General features: G+C 34.3%; 1 pseudogene; it reads right to left on the minus strand.

The window, feature by feature from the left end:
• Positions 1-5938: 5938 nt before the first annotated feature.
• LOC132275079 (wall-associated receptor kinase-like 8) lies at positions 5939-13594 on the minus strand (annotated as a pseudogene).
• Positions 13595-13895: the final 301 nt, after the last annotated feature.

Consider the following 13895-nt stretch of genomic DNA (forward strand, 5'->3'; position numbering starts at 1 on the left):
AGTGATCCTGACTTTTGTCACCATTTTCGACCTAGCAAACTCAAGAACTAGACTTCTATCATAACATGAAAGATTTAGATCTCTGAATCAGCTTTCCAAATCTTCAAGTGGTTCATCATTCGGAGTTCGGAGCAGAGAGTTATGACCTTCGTAACAGAGGTGCGCAGAACTGCCTGGCAGCACTGAAGTACTGCCTTTCTCCCCATTTTCGACCAACCAGACTTGAGAATTGGGTCTTCATCAAAACATGAAGTTTTTAAAGCACTGAATCAGCTCTCCAAATCTTCAAACAGATCATCATTCGGAGTTCGGGGCACAAAGTTATAGCAGTTTTACCAAAATAGGTCAGCGCTGAGCAAGAGGAGCATGTTGCACATTGCACTAAGTTAGAGTGCTCGAGATCACCAAGCGAGTGCTCGAAAGTCAGGCAGAATGCCCTTCGGAAATGGCTCATTTCAGCCCACTTGCACATTGGTTTCCTCAATGCCATCTTCCTTCTTTATGAAGTGGTTGGAGGTGTTCCTTGGAGGAGAGAGGGTGTTGTTGGAGCATAAAAAGCTTCATTTTTACAAGATAGAGGAGAGAGAAGAGAGCAAGAAGGAGGAGTTCTTGAAGCTTCAAGGAGGGTGCACGAAAATGGAGATGAGGATCAAGCTTCTTCTTCAATCTAGGGCCACCATGGGTAACTAAACCCTCTTCTAGGGAGGTGATGAAGCCCTCTCTAGTAAGCATGTTCTAGCCTTAGTTTATTTTGGGGGAAATGATGTATATATGTGATTATTTCACAATCTAGAGTTACACTTGATGTAATGAACCTAATTTCTTATAAATGATTATGATGAATGTATTATCTTGTCTTAGATCATATTTTCTCATGATTGTATGCCTTGCATTTCTATAGTGACATTGGAAATGAGATTGTGAAATGGGTTTCTTGGCATGTTGTATGAGAATCTTGATATTCCATAGCTTAGGACCCTCCTTTGATGGACTATTCTTGACTCTTGACTTCATGTGCTCCTATCATGTGATTAAAAGCTTGATAATCTCTAACTTAGTAAGCATGTCCAAGGCTACACACTAGTTTAGGTAGTTCAAACATGTGCATCTTTGATAGGTTATACTTGCCATTGATTTCATGAATTTCTTGAAGGAATGTAGCAATTTTGGTTGTAGCATTCCATGGTCACATATTTATGTTGTTTCCCCAATTTAGCTCTAATTTAGCATGTGTTTAGGGATGGAGCGGATTCATTTCCTTAGGCTTCTCTACTTGTATTATATCTCTTTACTTCCTAGCACATTACTATTTTATGCATTCTAAGTTCTAAGTTTAAGTGACAAACAAACAAAACCCTCTATAAACCCCTTATCATTCTAAGAACAATTCTAGACACTTAGGTTGCCATAGACTAGCGCAGTCCCAGTGGTTCGACTTACCCGACCAATAGCCCTATTTTACAATGATTCGTGCTATTGCGAAGGTTGATGTTTAGTTGATCAACCGATCAATAAGTTATAACCATTTTAGACACATTCAAATTCAAGATTTTAATCTATAAGCGAGACCCAAACAATGGGTATTTAAGATTCAGTTTTTAGGATGTTGACTTGTTTAATTCTTGAGTGAATATTCAGCAAGTTCAGAATAATGGAGCTAAACTTTGTCATTCTTTATAATTTTGTAAATTGAGTTGGAACGTGTCCTATTTTTTTTTTTTATTTGAGGGCAAAGATCTCGTTGAGTTCTTAATAATCATGATATATATTTTTTTCTTAGATATAACCAAATGGAGCATATTTTTGAACCATCTTCTTTGGGTGGTTGATACTGAACTAGTAGAATTTAGTGCATCTGAATTGTGTCGATTGTATTGGTCTATATAGGGATCTCCAATAAGAGAATGCATCAATATTTCTTATTGAGAATGGGTAGAACTCAGCTAGAACACCAGAAAACAACAGAAGAGATGTATCATATTCAACCAATAAAAAAAGCATTGTATAGAATTCAAATTTAGATACAAAATGATATCCATAAATACTTCAAAGAAACATATGTTAAGCATATTTCTCATCACGATTAGCTTACACAAGATGGAAAATAATGTAGAGTACATTAAAATTTTCTTGTTGATCATGATTTCTTAAACACCAGAAGTAGGAATATCTTTCAGTGCTTATACACTATTATTCAAACTAGGACATGTAATATATGGAAAAAACAAAACCTTAACCACTATATTTACTTTGATAATAGATATCGGACATCTGACGATGATGATACACTACTATCTTGATAAAAACTTGTCGAAGTTGAGCTAACATCCCAAGGCCCAGTGATGTCAGCTACCGCAAATTCAACCTCTTCATAGTTTTGTTGAATAATGGATGCTCCATGTGGCATTCTAATCGCTTCCAACTCTGTTGCAACTTCTTTCATTGTAGGCCTTTTTCTCCCATTTCCATTGCGTTCCTTGAGTTTATAGCAATTACCTCCATTAAGTCCATAAGGTCAGGGGCGGCTCGAGCCTTAGGCGAGTTAGGCGGCCGCCTAAGGCCCAACCAATAAAAAGGCCCCAAAATATTATAGTTGCCTTGTATATGATATATTGTAATTGTTTCTTTATTGAACACTAATTCTAAAAAAATTATCTCTTAAAATAACTTTTTTTTTTATTTTTATTTTTTTATCTCCTTATATTTAGGGCTTTTCATTAAACTTTAACAAAGAGAGAAATTATTTATCTCCTAAAACATCTTTTTTTTTTTTTTTTTATCTCCTAAAATATCTCATTAATATTTTTTTTCTTTGTTCATCTTATACATGTTTTTTTTACACGTTTTTTTTTTTACACCAGCACTATATATATTTAATATTTTTTCGGTAAGTTGCACCACAATAAATATTTAGCCGTTGAAGCGAATAAACTTTTCATATTCTCTTTTCTAGATTTTCATTTTATTTTTCTTTCTTATTCCTAATCCTCACGTTCATTCTGATTTCTCTCCTCTCTTAGCAATTTCAACAAATTACTTTCAGTCCTCTCTCATTACAACTTTACAATTTTCTTTTTCTCGACTCAATATTCATTAGTCTCAAATCTCAATTTGAACGCACTTTTCTTTTATTGAAGAATTTGCAGTAGCATTGAATTCAGACTTTCTAAATCAAGTTATATTGTTCTTTTTTCTTTAATTATTTTTTAGTTTTACTAACTTTTGTTATTATAAATTTGTATATATCTATATTTTTCATATATTTGTTCGAGAGTTGTGAGTCTTATGACTATTTTTATCCATATTTTTTAATATGTACGCTAGTAAGTATGAATCCGGATTTAAAAAACTTAAAAAAAAAGAGAAGAATAGATGAACTAATTCAATCTCAAAAGGGAGCTATTAATAAATTTGTTACAACTAATAATCAAAACCTAAAAAAAAAAATTAGATGAAAGTTCAGCAAATGAATAATCAAATTATCTAAAAGAATTAGAAGATTATACAATACTGCAAGAAAAAGATAACAGTGACTTGATTCACAATAAAATCATATCTGCGATCAATTATGTCACAAGAAAAATTAAATGAATTAGCTATATTATCTATTGAAAAAGATATTTTAAAATTTAATTAGTAAGTTTGATCTCAAAAAGCAAAAAGAATGATTTTTAATTAATTATTATTTAATAATTAGTATATTACATATTATGATATAAAAAGGCCACTTTTTAATTTTTGCCTAAGGCCCGAGTTACACCGAGCCGCCCCTGCATAAGGTATGTACCCAGGTGGACAGTGGCACTTGTAACTCCCAAGCATATTCTCACAGATCTTCTCACAGGTATTGGTCTCTTTCGTCGCACATTCATCATTATCCGACATGTAAAATCAAACAAAAAAAGTTATTAGCATGTTTGTCTAAACAACTGCCACAGGACTACATACAGAGTAGTTGAGGCATGTGCTATGCGTGGTTATGTCGTGCCAAGGGGCTAGGTATTTGCTTTTCTTGGTAATCAAGTGATGAATATGTGATTCAGTGTTGCATAACTAAACTGAATTTACTAATTGCAGAATTTTACCTTGACATCCATCAGGTAGATATGGGTTTCCTTCATAGCCAGGGTCACAATGGCATTGATAACCCGACAATTCAACGTAGGGGGAACTGCAGGAAGCATTAGTGCTGCATAATGACTTGTCAAACGTATAAACTCCTGATGAATTGCAGATCCCATATGCATGCCAATTCAGCACAGCATGGATAAAAAAACAACTGTGTTTTTTACCAACGGGCTGCCTAGCGGTATTAGCCTCTTACTTCTCAAAAGGAAATCCAGGATTCGAGTTTCAGAAGAGACATGTGTGTGTGAGTACCTACAAAAAAAAAAAAAAAGGTGTGATTTTTGAACAAATTTGTGTGTTGTATATTTATGTGCATATATAGATCTCAATTGAAACTGAATTTGTATGTATTGACCAAATAATGGATCCCAAAAAAATTCCTTTGGGAGCTAGATTACATTTCTTTAATTGCCATTATATTTTAAGCTATAAGAGAGACCCATACAATGGGAATTTAAGATTCAGTTTTTTATTTTTTTTATTTTTTATAATTGGTTTTGTATAAAAGAAAGAAAAAGTATTTACAGGCGCACAGAGGGCATTCCCTCAGAATGAAACAAAAATGGTAAACTTATTTTAGAAAAAGAAATGAAATGTAAACAAAACAATCTAAATAATGTCTCTAAGAGGGACATTATAAACATCAAGAATTTCAAATAAAATTTGTCGAGCCACCTCAGCAAGGTTCAGAATAAATCTTCAGCAAGGTTCAGAATAATGGAGCTTAACACTGTCATTCTCAGTAGTTTGCTTCTTATTTACTTCAATTATTCCAAAATTTCATATTTTCCCATGCTGTTGTGATGAATATTTTGGAAATTGAGTTGAAACATGCCCCCAATGTATAATATTTGGATCAAGTGCCATCTTTATGTGCACAAAATTGGAAGCCACTAAGACCCTCCGTACGCGAACTCCTTTTCTTTTGCAAGTCCATGGAAGAGTTGCTCCTTATCCTCCTCCTCATTGTAACTCTAATTTAAGTTCCTTCTAACTCCATGTGTCCGGTTCATTGATTCATATATGGCCTTGGACTTTACCCACTCCATTTCTAATAAATTGTGCTCCAATTTCTTTCCATTTTCAAGTGGTTGTTTCGGCCATGCTTCTATCTGATGGTTATCATGGGGTAAAAGGGGCAACCCCTTAAATCCTTTTTTTTTTTTTTGACAAAGGATCTTGGAATAGATGTTGATTTTGAGCTGATTCATTTCCATCACCTCTCTCTTGCTGATATATAAGGGCCTAGGGAGCAGTTAAATAATCATTTGACAGGAAAATAAACATCGATAAATGAAAGCGTAAGAAGTCAAAGGGATTCTCTTCTTTGTTTGACGGCGAAGAACCAGTTGAGAACTGTATAATCAGAATATATATTTTTTCTATGGCCAAATGGAGCATGTCTTTGGATCATCTCCTTTGGGTGTTTGATACTAAACCAGTAGAATGTGGGGCATCTGTATTGTGTCCACCGTATTGGTCTATATAAAGATATAAAAAAAGAGAATGCTTCAATTTTTGTTCAAAAATGGCATAACTCAATTGGAGCACCAGAAATCAACATAAGAGATGTATTGTACTCATCCAATAAAAAAAAAAAAAAAAATGCATGTTATAGAATTCAAGTTTAGATACAAAATGATATCCATAAAAGTTTCGAAGAAACTTATCTAAGAATAATTCTCATCATGATTTCTTACTGATTTATGATTTCTTAAACACCAGAAGTAGTAAAATCTTTCATGATTATATACTATTATTCAAACAAGAATATGTAATACATAGTAAAACAAAACCTTAACCATCATATTTACTTAGAGAATAGATATTGAACATCTGATGATGATGATACACTAGTTTCCAGAGGAAATCCTATCAAAGTTGAAGTACCATTGCAAGGCCCATTAAGTTCAGCTATCACAAATTCAACCTCTTCATGGTTTTCTTGAATAATAGGTTCTCCATGTGGCATTTGAATCGCTTCCAACTCTGTTGCAACTTCTTTCATTGTAGGCCTTTTTCTCCCATTCTTGTACAAGCATTGTTTTGCAAGATTAGAGACTCGCATAATCTCTTCTTTTCTACCTTCTGTCACAACTCGAGCATCAAGAATATCAAACAGACGATTCTCCTTCATCGTCAATATGAAATATGTTGCTAAACTTCGCCATTCTTCAAATCTGGCAAATGAGACCGCCTTTTGTCCTGTTAAGAGCTCAACAAGAACTACTCCAAAGCTATAAACATCACTTTTCTCTGTAAATTGACTTGTTTAGAAGTACTCAGGATCCAAGTATCCAAAGGTTCCCTGTACTTTTGTGGTCAAGTGAGTTTGATCAACCGCAATTGATCTTGAAGTCCCAAAGTCTGACACTTTTGCCCTGTATTTATCATCCAACAGTATGTTTGTGGACTTGATGTCTCAATGATAAATGGGTATAGAGGCTGCTGAATGTAGATAGGAAAGAGCTCCTGCAACCTCTACAGCAATCCGGACACGAATGTCCCAGGAAAGAGGGAACTCTTCGTTTTGGTCATGGATATACTAGAAAAGGGTTCCATTAGGGATGAATTCATAAACAAGCAGAGGTACTTCTGTTTCCAAACAGCATCCATACAGCTTAACTATATTTCTATGGTTAATTTGTGATAGGATGACCACCTCATTAATAAATTGCTCAAATCTGCTTTCATCCACTATTTTGGACTTCTTAACCGCTACAATTTTACCATCCGTCAACATGCCTTTGTAAACGGTACCTTGGCCACCTTGACCTAATATTCGATTCTCATTAAAGTGGTCAGTGGCTTTCTCTAACTCCTTTGAAGTAAAGAGTTTTGTTTTTTCAAGGTTACCTTCACCTGAAGACAATTGTTGTTGTAGTAACAAACGCATGAAGAATTTTTCCTTTAGCTTAATTTTGCTTCTTCTTTTCACTAGTTTCATCATCCACCATGCACCAATAAGTAAAAATAGCATTCCAAAACTGGTGGTAGTAACTGCAGAATCAATAGGAAAGAATCACATTTTTTTACATAATTTTTTTATGCTTGAATGCAAAAAATACTTGTAAATGCTAATAATTCTAGGTTCGTTCATAGCCCAGCTTTTCCCATAAGAAAGACAAGTCCTTTTCTAGTATTCTAGTAATTAGAAAGGCAGCCAGTTGTTCAAGGTTAGAGTGCTGCAATGGACTATATCCACATAGTTTTATTGTGAATTTAGAATTACCCAATTAAAACTGTCCACAGTAATTAAGAACCAACTCAAATGAATTCAATTAGCCATATTAAATCAAACTTGACTTCGATTTCAAGCTATTAGTTTCTTATATGGTTACTTTTTCGAGCTACATTAACTGCTACCATGTTTCCTATAGTTGTACTTTTGGAAAAGATTCAAGTTTGCAAAGTTGAATACTAGTCGTGTTAAAAAATCTATTGACAGATTAAAAATTTAGTGTATATTGACTCAAATTGATCAACTTTCTTGATTATGAATTTCTAATTGTGCGTGTGGTGGAGAATGTTGGGGATGTACCTATAATAATTATCCTGTTTCTGTTGGGTTCATTATTTGTTGATACTTCATAGCAACTATATCCACCAGCTCCAACAGATAAGTACCCAGGTGGACAATGGCACTTGTAACTTCCAGGCGTATTCTCGCATATCATCTGACAGCGATGCGTCTCTTTCCTTGCACATTCATCAATATCTAACATACAAAATCAAAAAAATTTATAAGTTATTAACATATTTGTCTACGCACCTGCACAGGACTTTATGCAGAATAGTAGAGGCATCCATAGAAAAGTGACAATAGATTATAACTTGTGTACATACTGTTAAAATGAGGGTAAATTACACTTATTCCCTGTGGTTTTGTCGAATTACACGCTAATAGAATATTTGGAGTTTATTTTTTTGACCTCCTTTAAGGTTTGATGTGCGTGTGCTGAACAATCCCTCCTACATAATTAGCTTTTAGGATAGTTAAAAATTATTTATATGATAGCTAAATTACCCTTATATTATGCAAGAAGACATTAATAAGTTGAGCTAATAGAGTAAATTACACTTTATTCTCACAGAACTTCTCACAGCGATTCGTCTCTCTCCTCGCACATTCATCAATATCTGACATACAAAATAAAAAAAATTAATTAGTTATTAACATATTTGTCTACGCAGTAGAGGCATACATAGAAAAGTGACAATAGATTATAACTTGTGTAAATATTGTTAAAATTAAGATAAATTACACTTATCCCCCGTGGTTTTGTCGAATTACACGCTAATAGAGCATTTGGAGTTTATTTCTTTGACCTCCATTAAGGTTTGGTGTGTTTGTGCTGAACAATCCCTCCTACCAATTAATTAGCTGTTAGGATTGTTAAAAATTATTTATATGATAGCTAAATTACCCTTATATTATGCAAGAAGACATTAATTACCTTACAATTCTATGTAATCTACATCAATGCATATATATATATATATATATGTAATTGTATGGACCTTACCCAATAATATTATAGTTTTTTTTTGCTAATTAAATTGAATTAATTTTAAATATATATATATATAATCGACATACAAATTTATTATATTTAAATAAATTAATATTAATCTATTTCTCCCTTCAACTTGTTCTATTTTCCCCACCCACTCCTTTGCCAACGCTGCCGTCGGCTTCCTCTTCCTTTCCTAAATCCTAAATTCTAACATCTCCTTAACTATTTTTACCTCTCTAAAATCTCCTCTCATCCACTTCTTTCTGATCTCTAACATTATTCATCATCACAATCCCTACATTCATCGAAATCATCAACAACATAATTTCCACTTCCACCTTTATGATCACCAGCACCATCTCATGAAGAGTCAGAATATCTGCTCCTGACTGCTACATCTGAATTGCCTGTTAGTTCTCTCAAATTTCAGGGGAGGTCAGTATAATTTATCTTAGAATTTAATACAGACAAGTGGCTAGGTGATTGGTGTTCTTGGTGATGAAGATAAACTCAAGTATTGCAAAACTAAACTGAAAATTTATTAATTGCAGAACTTTAACTTGGCATCCATGAAGCAAATATGGGTTTCCTTCATAGCCAAGGTCACAATGGCATAGGTAAATACCATTGAAAGTTGAGCTTTGATCGAAACCTGTGACGTTTCGAATTTTCACAAACCCAGATAAGTTAATGTGACCCGAAAGTTGATCCGATAACTAATTCGAAATGCGGAAGTGAAAACAAAACATAAAGTCGGTAAAAAGAAAACAAATGCAGAAGCAAAAAGGTGAAAATAGACCAAGTATGTTCCCAAGGGCAAAATGATCATTTCACATGCAAACAAAGTCTCAAGAGATATATGTCATTCCTAAGACACAAACATGACTTCCCATGAAGCCACAGAACTTAAAAGAGAATAAAATGCAGAAGCGATATTTTAAAAAGGGACAAGTTTAGCCCTAGGAGAAAAATCGTAATTTCTAGAAAGTTATGGTACTACTGAGCACACCATTGGATAGACGGCGAAAAATTAACGAAGTCCAAAAAAAGTTCACCAATTCGGAGTACGGACGAGGGAGAAAAGGCCCAGTGAAAAACGGCATCGCAGCGGCCGAAAGGGGGTGGCTCAGCGCCCCCATGCGCGCGCCCAACTAAGCACAGCAGGGACCAACTTCATTTTCCGCACGGCATAGGGGTCGATCAGGTTCGTGAACCAATCTTGGTCCACCATAAATGCATATTTGTACTCTTTATTATCATTGTTTGAATCTATGCTTCTGAAAGATGCATTGATATTGTGGATGAATGGAGGGATTGTGGTTTGGCAGCAGTTGATGCCGTAGCAGCTTTTATCTGTTGAAGTAAAATTGCAGTTGGACACGCACCCTATGACTATTAATCCTCGCGAGTCCTGGATTAAGGCGAGGTTGTCACAACTCATGGCCGTGAATCGGTTGTAGGTGTCTGAGAAGTAAAAAGGAGTACGAGTCAAGTCCACAACTTGATTAGAAGTGACAACCGGGTTGTTGACACGAATAGTGCCTTCTCTTAATGAGATTTCAAGCACCTCAAGGTTCTCAAGGTTCATAATATGCTAGTGACGAATGGTTTGGGTGGGGTGAAAGATTTGTTGCAGATTATCTCATACAACTATACGAGTAATACCTATTATAGACAAAACAATTGACTCCAATACCAAATGGGTAAGGAATGGTAACATTTCCGCATTTGTCTTGGCAACCAGGCTTTGCTAGTGATGCTGCTAATGCTGATGATGCTTCTGTTAGTGTTAGCCACAACAATAGTGCGATTTGCAGCACCAATTGAATAATCATTCTCTCTCTGTTTTTGGAAGAATGGAAAGAAAGAAAGAAGAAGACTGGATTTGATCATTGAGGCAATCACCAATTAAATAATCACTCTCTGTGGGTGTGCTTTTGGAAGAATGAAAAAGGAAGAAGACGAAGACTACTATCTATTAGTCATTGATTATTCCAAAGTTGGAGCCTACCATTATTTTGTATTTGCGTTGGATTGTTCTTTTTTTGGAAGAATGAAAGCAAAGAAAGAAGAGGACGACTACTATTATGTACTATTAGTCAATGCCAGTCATTAAACTGTTATTCCAAAGTTGCAGCCTACCATAGTTTACCATTATTTTGTAGTTGGGTTGGATTGATCATTGAGTATTGAGCCAGTCGTCCATTATGCTTCTCAAAATGAGATAAATAACTCAAACATATTTTGAGTCACCCTATTGTCAAATTTGATACTTCTTCCGTCCTATATTAGATGTCCCTTGCAATAAATTTAGGTTGACGAATCATATTGACATCGATGTTCTAGTATTCTCTTGATATTTTTTTGTCTTCGAAAAGACTGTTTTTAAATATTATTTCTTTATTTATTTTATCAGGTAAATTAGAATTCTTAATCTCAAAATATTTTCATATAGGTGCCTTCACGTGGAAACTTCTGCAAGCGTTATAAATTATAACATTAGGTTCAGGTTAATGTCGCAAAGGAGGGTGCATTTAAAATGATGTTAATTCCTCCTATTTCTACCTTCAACACGCTTGTTCTCTTAACTCTTCCATCTTTTACAACATTTGCATTTAAATTAATCATAATATATAATATTAATAAATGGGGTAAAATGCTTTGACTATTCAGAATTTTTATTTTTATTTTTTTTAGATTAAACTTTTAAAAAAATTGCTCTGATATCTTGTCACAATTGACAACAGTTAGTTTTAACGAAGAAGACATATTCCCTTTCGTTATTGAATCAGTTACATGCATCATTACTCATGTTATGATTAATTAATCTCACAAAATCCAGTATTCTTAAAACAAATCCACACTCTTAGAGAAGAGACCGAGCACTACACCCAAGACCCACCCCACCAAACCAAAACCCTCGAGCACTCTACCTAGAGAAACGTCATCACTAGCAACACCACAAGACTATTCTTTAGTTGTCATTATATGATCTTTTTATTTTGTGAACTTGGTCATAAATTTATTGCTTAGTTTTATTCTCGAGTTAATTTGTATTAATATTATGGTAACACATTTTATCCAAAATAATAATAATAATAATAATAATAAAAACCCTCCATACCAAAAGAATATCATTCTGATATTGTTTTGCAAAATATAGTAAATTCAAAATTTTAGGTTACAAATGTCAATTGGATTAGATAATTTTTTTTTTTTTTTGATAAATTACATTTACCTTCTCCCTTGAGATTTGGACAAATTATACACGGTAGAATATTTGGTCATTATTATTTGAAACTCACTAAAAATGTGAAATATCTTTTATACCCTTATTTAATTTAGGACTGATAGGTTTGAATAAGAACCAATAATAAGATATCAAGAAAATATGACCTTATTTTTAGAATCCATTAATGCTCATGAGAGAGACATTCATGAGACTAATAGGTGTCATGAACCAAGAATAAGATATTAAGAAAATATCTCTTATTTTTGGAGATACTTTTATTTCACTTTCTATCAAAATTCACAATTCTATTCTAATCTAAATTTTTTCCCTCCTCCCCTTCTTCCACGTTTCTATTGAATATATATATAACTAATAGTAAAGCTAAAACAATTAACCAATAATTGTGAAAATGAATTTTTAAATAATTTAAAAATAATACAATAGTGAAAAAAAATATTATTCACTTAGATTTGTGTTGCCCTAATCTCAAACAGTTTCATTAAAATAATATTATTAATATATTAAGAGGTCATTTTTATAATTTTCGCCTAAGGCTCAAATTCTATTGAGTCGCCCATGAGAGTGATAATAGATTATTACACAGGGAGTGATAATAGATTATTACCTGTGTAGATGGTGTTAAAAGTTAATACAGACAAGTGGCTAGGTATTTGCTGTTCTTGGTAATCAAGTGATGAAGATATGTTCCAGTATTGGTAATCAAGTGATGAAGATATGTTCCAGTATTGTATAACTAAACTAACAATTGGCACTGCAAATTTACTAATTATTTGCAGAACTTTTACCTTGGCATCCATGAGGCAGATATGGGTTTCCTTCATAGCCGCGGTCACATTGGCATAGATAGCTTGAGCTTTGATCGGTATTGGAACTGCAGGAAGCATTAGTGCCGCTTAATGAGCTATTAGACACTTGTGAGCTATTAGACACCCCAGGGAGGCATTTTTGATAAGCTTTAGTACCGCATAATGATCTTGTTCCGAATGATTTGCAAATGTCATATGTACGCCAACTCAGCACAGCAGGGACCACCTCCATTTCCAGCACGGCATAGGGGCCGATCAGGTTAGTGAACCAATCTTGGTCCACCATAAAGGCATATCTGCACCATTTAGTATCATTGTTTGACCGTATGCTTCTAAATGATGGATTGATACACTTGAGTGATGGAGGGATTGTGGTTTGGCAGCAGTTGATGCCAAAGCAGCTTTTATCTCTTGAAGTAAGATTGCAGTTGGACACGCACCCTATGGCTATTCCTCCCAAGTCGATTAAGGCGAGGTTGTCACAACCCAAGGACGTGAATCGGGTGTAGTAGTCCGAGAAGAAAAAAGGAGTACCAGTCAAGTCCACAACTTGATTATTGGTCCTGTTAGGACAATTAGAAGTGATCAACGGGTTGTTGACACGAACAGTGCCTTCTGTCAATGAGATTTCAAGCACCTCAAGGTCGATGCCAGTGATGAATGGTTTGGGTGGGGTGAAAGATTTGTTGCAGATTATCTCAAACGAGTAATAGGGCTCAACATTAACAAAACAATTGGGTCCAATACCAAATGGGTATGGAATGGTAATATTTCCGCATTTGTCTGGACAACCAGGCTTTGCTAGTGATGCTGCTAATGCTTCTGTTAGTGTTAGCCACAACAATAGTGCGATTTGCAGCACCAATTCAATAATCATTCTCTCCCTCATCTTTTTCTGTTTTTGGAAGAATGAAAGCAAAGAAAGAAGACGACTACTATTATGTACTACTATTAGTCATTGCCTCATTAGTCAAGTCAATGCCAGAGTCATTAAACCGTTATTATAAAGTTGCAGCATACAATAGTTTACCATTATTTTGTACTTGGGTTGGAATATTGATCATTAATTATTGAGCCAATCGTCCATTATGCTTCTCAAAATGAGAGATAAATAACACACAAACATATTTAGAGTCACCCTATTGTCAAATTTTATAAAGCCTTGCAATAAATTTAGGTTGATGAATAATA

This window comes from Cornus florida, unplaced genomic scaffold (genome assembly GCF_030987335.1).
Source record: "Cornus florida cultivar Cherokee Brave unplaced genomic scaffold, ASM3098733v1 CherokeeBrave_3.0.0_Hap2_Chr01, whole genome shotgun sequence".
NCBI classification, from domain to species: domain Eukaryota; kingdom Viridiplantae; phylum Streptophyta; class Magnoliopsida; order Cornales; family Cornaceae; genus Cornus; species Cornus florida.